The sequence below is a fragment of the Pleurodeles waltl genome, chromosome 5 (genome assembly GCF_031143425.1).
Source record: "Pleurodeles waltl isolate 20211129_DDA chromosome 5, aPleWal1.hap1.20221129, whole genome shotgun sequence".
Classification (NCBI taxonomy): domain Eukaryota; kingdom Metazoa; phylum Chordata; class Amphibia; order Caudata; family Salamandridae; genus Pleurodeles; species Pleurodeles waltl.
The window spans coordinates 1,667,834,209-1,667,848,753 of record NC_090444.1 but is presented as its reverse complement, the minus strand read 5'-3'; positions in this window follow the sequence as shown (position 1 = coordinate 1,667,848,753).

Genomic DNA, 14,545 nt, shown 5'->3' with positions numbered 1-14,545 from the left:
CCCCTCTATGGTTGGTGTTGCCCTGCCAGCTTTTACTTGTGTATGTTGGTGTATGGTGGGATTGTTAGTTTCCCTATGCTGTGCATGCTTTAGTGATGAGTGTCCATGCAGGGCTGTGAAGGGTGTCCATGCATTGGTACATCATGCAGGGCTTGGCATTGGGATTAGTGCGATGTGATGGTGGAGTGTGTGGGATGAAGTGGTGTGATGGGAGTGAGAGTGAGGGTATGTGATGGCATGCAGGTTGGGGGGGTGATCATTTTTGAAAGTTGACTTACCAGAGTCCAGTCCTCCTCCGATTCCGGCCAGGCCCTCAGGATGCAGTATTGCCAAGACTTGCTCCTCCCATGCTGTGAGTTGTGGGGGAGGAGGTCGGGGTCCACCGCCAGTTCATCTGGATAGCGAGCTGGTGTGTTGCTGCTATGTAACATACCTTCCCCTGTAGGTCGTCCACCTCTTCCTGATGTCGTCCCTTGTTCTGCAGTGCTGTCCCAGGGCGTTGACCCTGTCCACGATTCTCTGCCATAGCTTCATCTTACTGGCTATTGATATCTGCTGCACCTGTGCTCCAAATAGCGGCGGCTCTACCCTGAGGATTTCCTCCATCTAGACCCTTAACTCCTCCTCAGTGAAACGGGGTGCCTTTGTGGTGCCATGTGTGTTATGTGATGTGTGTTGGAGAGGGTGTGTTTGGTAATGTGTTGGGGTGTGAAGTTGGGTGCGTGAGGCATGTATGTGGTGTGTGTATGTAGTTGTAGCAGTGGTCTTGGTGTCAATCTCGTGCCAATGATTTGTATTCGTAAAGGGTTGTGGGAATGTGGGTGTGTGTTTTATAGTGGTATGGGTGTGTGGGAGTGGTGTGTGTATGGGTGTCGGTGTGTGTTGTTTGAATTGTTCAATGTGGTGTTGTTTTGTCAATGGGTGTCCATTGTGAGTGCCGCGGTATGTACCGCCAATGGTTTACTGCTGTTGAATGTTCGCGGTGGTGATTTGTGAGTCATAATGTGGTGGGCGTTGTTCTGTTGGCGTAACAGTGTGGGTTTTGATACCGCCACTTTATCACTGACCTTTGTTCTGGTGTATTTGTGTCTGTATTCTGGCGGATTGGTGTGTTTGTGTGTCATAATATAGTGAACGGATATCTGCCGCCGCCACAGAAAGTTGGCGCCGTCAGCATGGTGGTAAGCGGGATTTGCTGCCAATGTCATAATGAGGGCCATAGTCACTTAGCAGTGCCCTGGTGGAAAAGTGATGGGCTGAGGAATTGTAAAGGAAAACTGGCAGCTACTATGAAGCGGTATAGTGAGGAGTTCTAGATGTTTACAGCATAAAGAAACAAGTAGGAATATTTTATTTTGTCTTTGATTATAGGTTCGATCTTGCTGCCTTTAGGAATTAACCAATAGCATACAAATAACAAGTTTAGAGTTTTGCTTTCATGCATAAAAACTATCACTGGCATGGCCAATAAGTCTGCCGCTAACCACCACCATTTAGATTTTGCCAGTGCTTGTTTTATTTTTTCATGGTACTTGCAAAACATTATTGTCTGGAAAGCTGCTCCACACATGTCAATCTAAGATACATATGGTGAAAGCAAAATGTATTTCTGGCCTCAAAAAGTAAACATCACAATAGTAGTCCCTGGCACGTAAGGAAACTACTTTGTGTGCAGATGTGCTCCTTGTGAAAGGGCAAAATGCTGGTGCTCAAGATAAATGAATGAAGTGAGCTGTCCCACTGCCCTATGATGTGTGCTGTAGTGGGTAGAAGAAAAACGTGAATGTCACAATAATATACCAATTGATGAAGTGGGCTGGCTGAAAGCCCTGAAAAGTAAGTATATCATACATACAATTTTAGTAAAATCAAAACGTCTTGGCTAATAGCAAACCTCAAAACAGAATCAGAGTGAAGGGCTCATAAGACAGAGGTAAGTGTAGAGTGTAGAAAATATGAGATGATGGGGATAAGTCCTTGAAACTCAGCCTTGGAGAAAGTAGTCATATACTTCTTCATGTTAGCATTGAGGTACGTTAGTGGATGGCTACTAATGTTGCAGGGAATGAGACCAACCTTATAGTTAGAAGCTGACATTTCAGTTATCAACTTATTTTTCAAAAAGAGACTATGCTTTTTTTCTGCCCCACTACATGTACCATCATCAGCATCATGGACCTTATAAATGTTTTTTTTATTGCTACCCAGATTGTTCTTTCCTGATGCAACCACATACTTGGCACGGATGATGTTTCTACCCAAGCACTTTTGGCAAGGACTTTCTTGACTTGAAGATACTTTTAATTAGCTATAAAGAAAATCTGTTTTGGTTCACTATTATTGCCATCCTGATATACCTGGCTCGGAATTTTTTCTTTACAAAGATTTCTTTCTGAGTAGACATCATTTTATTGCACATGATCATGAGTCCTGTTGATGTTTATTAGATCGGAGATCTTTCAAGCTTCTTCTATAGCTTGAATCTGTAAAGGTACTTAGGCCCTGATTTATACTTTTTGGTGCATAACTGCACAAATGCATTTTTGCACCAAAACGTTTAGCACCGGCTTGCACCATTTCTGAACACCAACCGGGCACAATATTTATGGAATGGTGCAAGGCGGTGCAAAGGGTAGGCTAGCATAAATAAAAATGACATAGCCGGGTGGGGCTGGTGGTGGAAGAAGGGGGTTTTGCAGCAAAAAATGACGTTAGGCAGGTTAGAGTAAAAAAAATGACTCTAACCAGCCTAGTGTCATTTTCTGACGCAAAACCATCCATACCACATGACTCCTGTCTTATGAAAGACAGGAATCATGCCACCTACCCCAATGACCAGCACAGGGGACAATGATCCCCCTAGGCATGGCCATTACACCCAGTGCCATGTAGGGGGGCCCACTTCAGGGCCCCCAATGGCACTTTAAAAAAATATATATACTTACCTGTACTTACCTATACTTATCTGGGATGGGATCCCCCATCCACGCTGTCCCTCTGGTGTGGAGAGAATCATTTACACTCCAGTGACTGCAGCTCTCCCCCACAGCAGTTATTTTGTTAAATATGATTACAATTTGATGCTACTGCCATTGAAGAATTCTATCTGTTTCACCACATGCTGCACATTTTACATAGGCCAAGGTTCTAACGTTTTCTATTACCTTGAGCTGCTCTGGACACCTGCATATAGTGTTTGCCTAGGATTACGCAAAACTGCCTTAAGTGAAGGTTTGTTTCCCTTGTTACCCAAACTGTAAATGAGTTACTCTTCATGTGCTCTTAGCTCATGACTTTAGTGATATGCTCTAGTCTGGTGCCCGTCCATTCTACAGCACACAACTACTGGTAGGGTGGAAGCACTGAGCGTTAGCAAGCTGGCAGAAATGACCACAAGTGATCACCACAAGGGTACCAACCACTTTTGTTGAACAGTTCAGAGTGGTGCCAACTCATTACATGGCCTTACACATTCAGATGCTCTACCACTCTGAGGGTTTGAGTGGTCACTTGGTGCCCACAAGCAATTGACCAGAACCTTACAGAGTCTAAAGGAGCCCAGGGGGCCTGAAAAACCTACTACATGTCAACCAAATAATCCCTCTCAATGTAGTCGAGCATAACTGAATTCAAGAGTGTTACTTGGGAGACATTCTCCTGAATGAACTCACAATACTCATAGCCTCAAAGGGAGTTGTTGTTATTGACTGTGGTAGACCCACCACTTTTTTCCAGATGTATGAATCCAATAGGCTCATTTCTGCTGATAGATTTCTGCTCCGCCTCATGCGGTACCTTCCAATTGTTCATAAATTACTTGATTGACATTTTTCTCACCTTGTTGTTTTGCAAAATGGACAATGCTGTGGAAACTCCATCAACATTTCTGGTAGTTTTACTCAGATGATGCCACCAATTAGGCGTGTCTGAGGGCGATAGTTGAAAGTACCTGCCTTCTCACCCAGTCTGCCTTCTCAGTTAGAATAATTGCTGTTATGAATCACACAGGTTTAGAAGATGTTTTCCAAAGTGTCAGACCACTGGTTGAGGAAAAGTGAGGGAATGTATGATGTGCTTTCTATTTACTGGAAGGTGGTGTTTAGAAATCTCAAATAGATTCTCAGATTCTCTACCCTGACACACGTCTTTGTTGTTATTGCAGAAAGGACTCGTGAAGATGCTCAGTAATCATGAGAGAAATCCATTAGGCCACATATTGGGAATAGCAAAATTTGGAAATAGAAACCACTCCAAGTGGATTACCAGTAAATCTGCGACCCCGTGAATACGGTCAATTACTTATTTACAAATGCGTTTACATTCCTGAGTGCGTGGACTATGTTACAGGATCACTGGTCATTTTAGATATTTGAAAAAATACAGTAATGCCTTGCCTGAATTGGTAAGGCCTTTTCCTAGGTTGAGACTCGATGAGGCAATTAGTATATTGATCCAACTCTTTAAGACTTAGACTGAAGCCCGGCATTGAGCAGGCAAAATGAGGTGTTCCTGATGGTAAGATGCCATTTTACTAAGGGTTCAGAGCATGTTGGTATGACCCATACTGAGAGTCAAACTCATCTCTGATATAAACCATGCGCAACTGATGAACTGTACTGAGAGAAAACAAGGGGCTCATCTCAGGTTGTTCCATACTTTATTATAGCCCATATTTCTCAAATTAAAGGCTGTAATATTTACCTGGAATAGCTAATACCTATGCTATTTTCTGGCTTGGCTCCTATAAATATCTAATGCTTAAATATGTTCTCGAAGCACAGCCAATTAAGCAGGCAAAGTAAGATGAAACTAGATTGATGCATTTTACTTGGAATGCCCTCCAACAAAAATAAGAGAGCTCACAGGATGCAGGTTTCTCTTTTGCGAACATCATGCAGAGTTTCACCCTAAACTTCAGAACGCTGTTTTAAACAAATCAGGACAAGGAAAGGTCGGTACAGTTAAAAATAAGTGACCTTGAACTGGAGCACTTGTGAGTAGAAGACATAAACATCAAGCGTTTTAGTATTAAAAAAAAATTAACAAGCATTTGCAATGCAATGGGTCTCGCGTTTGCTCGAGTTAGAGCTATTAACGTTGAAAATTCCTAGCTGGACTTTTCTTGCCACACAAACTGAAAATAAAAAGTAAAACAGTTGAAATAAGCGAGACGATTTATAGTGCCTCGGCCGCCGTGAGCATGAAGGAGAGACACAAGAGGAAAGTCAAAGTTTTCGGCAAGAGTGCAATTATCCATGTAACAGGGTCGATGGCCAGGGCAGTAACAAAACCGCCCCAAGGAGGGTCAAACGTAAAGCATTTACCAATAATAACAAAGGAATTTCGAAAGCCAAGCCCTTGAATGAGTGATAATGATGGGCGTGCGGTGGGCGTGGTTAAAAGCCCATGGAGAGATTGCAACAGGCCAGAGGGCTTGTGCGCTCAACCTAAAAATGGTGTGCCTCAATTTAACACCTGCTTTGAGCAAGCGTGGCGTAGTGGAATCTCATAGATTCCACTGTGTCATTTTCAGGTCCTCCTAGCGGAGGAGCACCCCTCTTGCATGCATTGCACCACTTTGTAAATTTGGCGCAGCGTTTTTGCCAACCTAAAAAAAAATTACGCTGATATGGAGCCAGGTGGCGCGAGGCCCTTCTTAAACCTGGGGCTAAATCCCCTCCTCACTCAAAAGAGGAGCAATTGGGTTCATGCAGAATAAGCCCAGAGTTTGTCTGTGTGTGATATACAGCAATGTAGGCCTCTGTGAAATTGCAAGTATGTCGTTTCAAATGACATCTACTGATATTGCCAATCTCGGTATTAAATTATACAAGAAACCCATCATCACCCATCTAGGTGGCTGCCATAAATCTGGTAACTAGGATACTGGCCTCTGATCTCTCCCTGCTCCAAGTATGCAGTGGAATGTGAACAATACCCAGATCCAGCTGGAAATGGCTATTTATATCGAAGTAACTAACTACAGTGTCTGCCAGATATCCACTGGCGACAGCAGGCTAAAGCTCCTCTTTCAATGAACCAAAACACATCACCTCTCTCTACAAACTTTTCGGATAAGACCTTCGCGGGGGTCAGGGGTGTTTATTTACATTCATTAATCTCTTTCATCTGAGTCCCCGCAGGATCGTCCGTCATCTTCAGACCAAGACTTTAGATTTAATTTAAACAGGCACAGGAAAAAATCCACCCCTTGGCGGTTCAGAGAGCAAAAGTAAAGAGCTTTTCCAAGCCTTGGGGGCTTGTGTTTACATGACACTGACTCCAGGTCTACAGGGCCCACAATCCTCGCAGACTCGTTCAATGTTCTGCTGTTCCTGGGGGGTGGGCTGCTTTCAATCACACACTAGGATGCTGAAAACACAACAGAACAACACTGCCTTCTATAAGTACTGAGAGGGTGAAAAAGCTCAGTGAGTCAGGCAGACTCTGTCAGAGGTCCCCCAACTTTTGAGGGCCCTGTTAACATTCTTTCTTAACAAAATGTAAAGAAAAACTGCTAAAGCCCTCATCTAAGGTAGGTCTTGAAATTCAAATCGTATCAAGTATGTGGTAAACAGATTACTTAAATTAAAGTGGTAATCCAGCATTAGACATTGGGTAATGCCACTTCCCTGCATGGGAAAATGCCCGTTCCCATCAGCAAAAAAGCCACTACTATAGTTGTGCCTTTAAATGCTGAAAACATGCAGAAATAACGTTTCCACATGTTATTGCCAATTTTAGCACCATTTTAGGTAAATGTGTTGTAATATCATAATTCCTGGCTGTGGTTTACTGTATCGCGATATCACCACAACGTTCCCAACCCTCTATAAATTAGAGTACATGTGCCTAAATCTGAGGCCCCTCTGAAGGTATGGTCCAGACAAAACTCCAACCCCCCCCCCCGCCCACCTTTGGTCCCAGGTCCAAATTTCAGAAGGACTGGCGAAGCTTTTCTTCCTTTTGAAGTCAATGAAATGCGTTCCATTCTGTTGGACAGTAACAAGACCTAATATTTGATTATCTGCAAATAACCGATATTTGAGTATCAAGAAACAATTCATCTTACCACTATTATAGGGCAGTGTGAACAGATAGACCCGTACAGTAGAGTCTAAAACTCATCTGGAAAACAACAGAAATTATGCACAGAACCTGACAAGGGGCTTGCAGCAGTGTCACCCATGCAGCAGTGTCACCCATGCAGCAGTGTCACCCATGCAGACCTACTAGGCCTGTCCGAATGCTACAGAATGCAATGATATTACACCCTGACATTTGACTCTACAGCAGTGCACGCCATCTCAGTGCAAATCACTGCAATGCATTACTCTGTGCAAAGAGAGGAGTTCCATCGGTTTCCAAGCAACTCCAACTGTTTTTTTTAAATGTATTTCCAGATTTACCACACCTGGTAAACCTGGGAATGGCTAAAAAGATACACCTCTCTCTGAGATGCACAACAAGGAGAAATACCTTTATTGCTCCTCGTTTTTCCCTCTTTATGTGTGTGCTGCTGCAGCACGCACAGAAAGAGGAAAATGTCTCTCAGGACTGTTTTTGTGCAAGAAGCTTCCCCTTCCCACACAAAAACAAGCCTGCATGCAATGCAGGCTCCTGTGCACCATTGTGCAATGATGCTTGCATTGGCGCTAGGCTGCCAAAAGGGCACCAGAGCAGGGTGAAAGGACAAGAATACACCTTATTGGATAAATAAGGATCAATACCACTGACCTGGTCAGTGAACTGTTCTGCCTCCCGTAGCTCCACCTACTAAGTAGAGCCCTCATTCCTCTGAACTCCTGACCCCTATCAGGCGTGGGGCTGGCACGCCGTTGGTGGCAAAAGGCATGCCAAAGGTAAGCCCGTCTGCGCCCGTCCATGCCTGGAACACGCCCAGCGCCCCAGCTCTCCCCCCAATGCCACGACATCTGTCTTCGTTACGACGCCACCACCCTCCACGCCCTCAACACCGGCCACTCACCCGCCTGCCATCAAGCCACTCCACAGCTCACCCGCGGACCCTTCTCCTGCCGGAACTGCACCTTCAACAGCCTCCACGCTAACGACCCATCCACCAAGACAGGACGCAACAATCTCAGATGCATCCTACTCAACACCCGCTCCGTCCACAAACATGCCGTCAAACTTTGGAATCTACTCGACTCAGCTTCCCCAGACATCGCCTTCCTGACCGAGACCTGGATGAACTCCTCCTCAGGGGCAGACATCACCGTAGCCATCCAAATGACTAAAAGATCACCCGCAGGGACCGATCCAACAAACCAGGATGAGGCATCGCTATGGTCCACAAGAACACCCTCAGCATCACGACCAGCACGGATACACCCTCAGCACTGCCGAACACCAGCACTTCCAAATCCACACCGACCCAAACACCACCCTCAGAGGGACCCTCATTTACAGCCCCCCAACCCCCGACAGCAGTTCAGCGACTGCATCACCGACGTCATCAGCACACACGCTCTCGCATCCACAGACTACATACTCCTTGGGGACTTGAACTTCCACCTCGAGAACACCAATGATAACAACTCTACCACCCTGCTCGACAACCTCTCCAACCTCAGCCTCAAACAGCTCGTCACAACACCCACCTACTCTGCAGGACACACACTCAACCCCATTTTCTCCATCGGCAAACACATCTCCTTCAGCCACACCACTGAACTCCACTGGACAGACCATCACTGTATCCACTTCTCCTTCCAGAAACTGACAACACACCATCACCCACAACGGATTCCCCACCGCAGATGGAACAAGGTCACCGGAGACCAACTGATCACTAACTTCTCCCGGAGCCCACCCATCAACACCACCGACACTGACACAGATGTACACAAACTCAGACCATGGTTTTACGACTGTGCCAACACTCTCGCCCGATCGAAAATCCTTCCAACAGGTGCACAGACAGAAAGGCCTTCTGATTCACCGCCGACCTCCAAAAATCTAAGCAAACATGCCGAGGACTCAAAAAGAAGTGGCGTCAAGATCAGACACTGGACAACCTTACATCCTTCAAAAACGCCATCCGCAGACACCACCAGCTCATCCGAACCGCCAAGAGAACAGCCTTCAAAGAATGCATCAACATCAACGCACACAGCCATAAGGAGCTCTTCAATGTCATGAAGGAGCTCTCCAACCCCGGCTCCAACGTCAACGACATCTTGCCATTAGAAGACCTCTGCAACTCCCTAGCCACCTTCTTCCACCGCAAGATCACAGACATCCATGACAGCTTCAGCACTCAGACCCCCCGTTAAACACTGACACCCCAGACTCACCATCCACCAGCCTCCTGCTCTCCTGGACCCACATCAACGACAACGACACTATCGAAATCATGAACACCATCCAACCCCTGCCCCCACCACATCTTCAACAAAGCAAGCTCTGTCATCGCACCCCAAATCTGGAAGATCATCAACAGTTCCTTCAAGTACGCCACCATCCCAGAGAGCTGAAAACACGGCAAGATCAACGCGCTCCTCAAGAAACCTTAGGCAGGCCCAAAGCACCTCAAGAACTTCCAGCCCATCTCTCTGCTCCCCTTCCCGCCAAAAGTCATAGAGAAAAATGTCAACAAACAACTGATCCGTTTCCTCGAGGAGAACAGTACTCTAGACCCATCCCAAACCAGATTCCGCAGCAACCACAGCACCGAAACTGCCCTCATCCCTGCCACTGATGACATCAGAACCATAGTGGACAATGGCGAACCGCAGCCCTCATCCTCCTGGACCTCTCATCCGTGTTTGACACCGTCTGCCACTACACCTTACGCACACTTCTCAGCGACGCAGGAAACCATGACAGAGCCCAGGACTGGATGACCTCTTCTCTCAACGGCAGAACTCAGAGAGTCCGCCTCCCTCTATTCCACTATGAAGCCACCAAAATCATCTGTGGCGTACCCCAGGGTTCGTCCTTTAGCCCGACCCTCTTCAATGTCTACATGGCTCCGCTCACTAACATCGCCCGATCCCATAACCTGAACATCATCTCATATGCCAATGACATCCAGCTGATCCTCTCCCTCACCAAGGACACTGCCAAGATAACCTCCACAAAGGAATGAAGGCCATCGCCAAATGGATGAAGAACAGCTGCCTTGAACAGAATTCTGACAAGACTGAGGTTCTCATCTTCAGCTCCACCCTCTCTGCATTGGATGGCTCATGATGGCCTGCCACACTGGGAACCGCACTGACACTCTCCGACCACGCAGGCAACCTATGACCCAGCAAGTCAACGCCATCTCCTCCTACTGCTTCAACACCCTCCGCATGCTACAGAAGATCTACAAATCGATCCCCACGGAAACTAGAAGAACAGTCACCCAAGCCCTCGTAGGCAGCAAACTGTACTACAGCAATGCCCTCTATGCGGGAACCATGGTCAGACTCCAGAAAAGACTGCAACGCATCCAGAACGCCTCAGCACACCTCATCCTGGACATCCCCCACTACTGCCACATCACAGCCTACCTGAGAGACCTGCATTGGCTCCCCGTCATCAAGAGAATCACCTTCAAACTCCTCACCCACTCTCACAAGGCTCTGCAAAACACTGGACCAGAATACTTCAGCAGACGACTCTCCTTCTACACCCCAACCCAACAGCTTTGTTCCGCCGACCTTGCCATCGCCACCATCCCACGCATCCGCAGAACAACCACCGGCAGCAGATCATTCTCGCTGCCAAGATGTGGAACACTCTCGCACCCACCTGCGTCAGACCAAGGACCTCCTTACCTTCAGGAGACGTCTCAAGACTTGGCTGTTCGAGCAGTAGCAGCCCCCTCCCCCTCAGCGCCTTGAGACCCTCACGGGTGAATAGTGAGCTTTACAAATTCCCTCATTGATTGATTGATAAATATGGCACAATCCTGCTCTTTCCCTGTGACGCAGGGCAGCATAGCAAGGTGACTTGCTGCACTGCCCTGCGACAAAAAACTCACAAATATGCTCCATAATCTTTATCTAGTCCTCTTCTGTGTCTTGTGGGCTGCTCATAGTGTCTATTAGTTGTTTCCACACTGCAATATCACTTTTGGCTTTCAGTTCATTACAACTCGACTTTAATCGCAGTTCTTCTGCTAATGCCCATTCCAACAAGTTTTTTTTCCATAAAGGAACTACTGTTCCCGTTGCCTATTTCCAATGAATTGCTAGCTTTCTACATGCTAGCATCAACTGCAGGGCTATAAAGTGGTAGTTAATTTGCTATACCTTTAGGTTCTTATGTAGTCCTAGTTTACACTGTTTCATATCTGTGTCTATCACTGAGCCCCTTACTTGTTGTAGGTCTCTCAAAACACTGTCCCAGTAAACAGCAACCACTAGGAACAGTGACACAGTACTATTAAGTGTGACCCCTGTGGTAGTTTGAGCCTGCTCCGGTATATATTTTGCTAATGATCACCATTGTCTTGTACATTCTATGTAGATATTGTATATACATAAGTTTAAATTGGGGATTACTGGACCCTTCACGGAAATAAACCAGGATGTGTTTCCAAGATGAGCCTGATACTATGTCATCGGCTTCTATATCCCAGTTTTCTATAGCCCTTAATGTTTGCTTCGGTCGCTATGACTTAATGGCCCTATGGAGTGTTGTCAATGGCCTCCTGCCTAATGTAAATGTTGTTTGTGTATGATTCCTGAGTTACACCTAGGGAGCCCTCTACATGAGCATCTTGCCTCCTTCCCTAGTCTGGCATATAACCTTCCCTAGTCTGGCATATAATAAGAAAAGTCCTCCCCATATACCAAAGTGTACTCTTGCTCTTGTTTCGGCAAATGTACAAAATGCTTCTACTGTCCCCTTATCCAGTCTGCCACCATGATCTGTGGAAGCAGATGTATAAATACTTTAAGGCCACATAAAAACGCTTGTTCAGTAAATTGGGTATTTTGCAACACTCACCAGGTGAGCCAGTCCCAGAGCTGTGCCATTAGTGTTAATAAATAAGGGCCCCTGCCAGTCTGTCCAGGCTTTGATAGACCCACATATTGCAAATATTTAGTATGACAGCATCCTTTTACCAGTTTTTTTTCCTATTGTCAAAGTGGGCCCACCGTTGTGGTAAATGTTGCATTTGCTAGGCCAGGTTATATGCTTCCATGTCATGGAGTACCATTCCCGCTTCTTCAAATGGCCACTATAGTGTGTTAAATCCAATGCCCGCATTAGCTCTTTAAATGCATCTTCAAGTTCCCTGAATATTCTCTTGGGCAGTAAAACAAAGCTCCATTAAGATGCACACAAGCATCTCAGCAATACAAGTGTTTTTAGCAAGGCTACTCTGCCTATCATGGAGAGCAGCAATTTATTCCAGAACCCAACCTGCTAACGAGTATTTAGAAGTATCTCATCTATATTCTCTCTAATGTGTCATTCAACATCATTTGTCAGTATGGTTCCCAGATACTTTGATAACTTAACTTGATATTCAATTTTATTCCTTAATTTGGGTAAATAGTGTCCATTATATGGGCCCATTGCAATCAGTAAACAATCTGAATTCATACTAGTTTATATGCAGGCGAGACGCTATCTTGAACTTCTCCAATAAATGGAGGGTCTTCTCAAAATATATCAGTCATCCACGTATTGTAATATTACTTGCGTAGTGCTCCCTATTGTAATCTTTTAATTCTGGTAATTCCAGTCTGAATCTTTGTGCTAAGGGTGCTACTGCAAAGACAATAAATACCAGGGATAATGGGCATCCCTGTTGAGTACCCAGCTCCAATGTCCATCCATCCGTATATACCTGCCAGCCTTAACATATACTATTGGAGGACCAAATTATATTTTTCTAGCATGTACACTGGGAGCATGGACAGTGGTTTGTACGCCCTCCAGTCCAGTAAATCCATTCCCAAATTTGGCACCATCAATATATATGAATTTCTCATAATCTGGTAGACTGCATCCATTAAATGCTTTATGATCTATAGGTTTATGATCTATCTCAAGGAGCATGTCCATTAGGCCTCTTGCATATTCTAAATAAAACTCTGTTGGCAGTCCATCTGATCCAGTGGTCTTTCCTCTTTGCACTGACCATTAAGGGATTACAACTTTGGAGGAGGTGTTAATCCGTCCCAAAAGTGACAGTAAAGTGACGGATATACCACCAGCCGTATTACGAGTCCATTATATCCTATGGAACTCGTAATACGGCTGGTGGTATATCCGTCACATTTGGGACGGATTAACACCTCCTCCAAAGTTGTAATCAGGCCCAAAGTCTTTAGTTAAGTGGCGTCCAAACCCTTCATCTGGGTTCTGCAGTCAGTCGCGGGAGCCTCGCCTTAGTTAAGAATGCATCGATGTTTTGCAGGTTACTACCATTAGTTTGCTTATACATATGTGATAACCGGGTGTGAAACATTTCATTAATATTAGTTTGGGAGTTATAGACCTCCCAACTCTCATCTCTGAGTGTTGTAACAGATTGGCCTTTTTGCTCTTGTTTTAGTAACCAGAACAGCATCCTGTCTGATATATCCCCTTTCCTGTCTAATTTCTTTTGCTAGGAGTTATATGTATATTTATCTAGTCTGTCCCATTGTTCTGCGTGCTCCCATGTTTTTCCCTCACTTGTCCCCCTAGCTTTAGCCTGTGTCTGTGTATCTCCTTCAGCAGTGCTGTCATGTCTCTCTCTATTTTGTCTTGATCTGCCTGCAGGCATTTAATCACTCCCTTTGTTTTTCCGAAACATGTGCCTCTTACAACCACCGTAATGGTATTCCACTCTATACATCGAGTGGTTCAGTTTCCCAATTCTTATCAAAATACTTCATTGTTACCTGTTTTACATGGTCCTTAAATATTACATCCTTTAGTGTTTCTGCCCTCAGCCTCCATGTAAGCAATTTTGGTCTCACACTGTGCCAAGTATATACCCAACAGTCTGGTGCAGGGTAGAGGTATAATCTAGCTAAATAGTGTGCATCTGCATACCCTGTTGCAATGTGTCAAGATGCAAGTATGTAGTTGAATCCAATGTAGGAGATATGCAGGAGTGAGTAGAAGGAATAGACTTTGGGGGTGATTCTAACCCTGGCGGTCGGTGTTAAAGCGGCGGCCAACCCGCCAACAGGCTGGCGGTAAAAAAAATGGGATTCTGAGCCTGGCGGGAACCGCCAACACAGACAGCCACCTTAACACTCCGACCGCCACGGCTGTACAAACAAACAGCGCGGCGGTCACCGCCAACAGACAGGCGGCAGACAATGTACCGCCCACACTATTCCAACTCACCAATCCGCCACCTTTTCCGGGGCGGGAGCACCGCCGATAAAAACACGGCGGAAACAGACTACGGACGGGAAAACGCTCACCACTACGCACTCCAGGAGGAAGGAGGACAGCATGGAACCCGAATTTAACATCCTACCTGCTCTCGTCTACCTTCTCATCTACCACGAGTACGAAGTCCGGCGCAGACGACAACGGTGAGTACTGCACCTACGACACACGGGAGGGGGAGGACGAA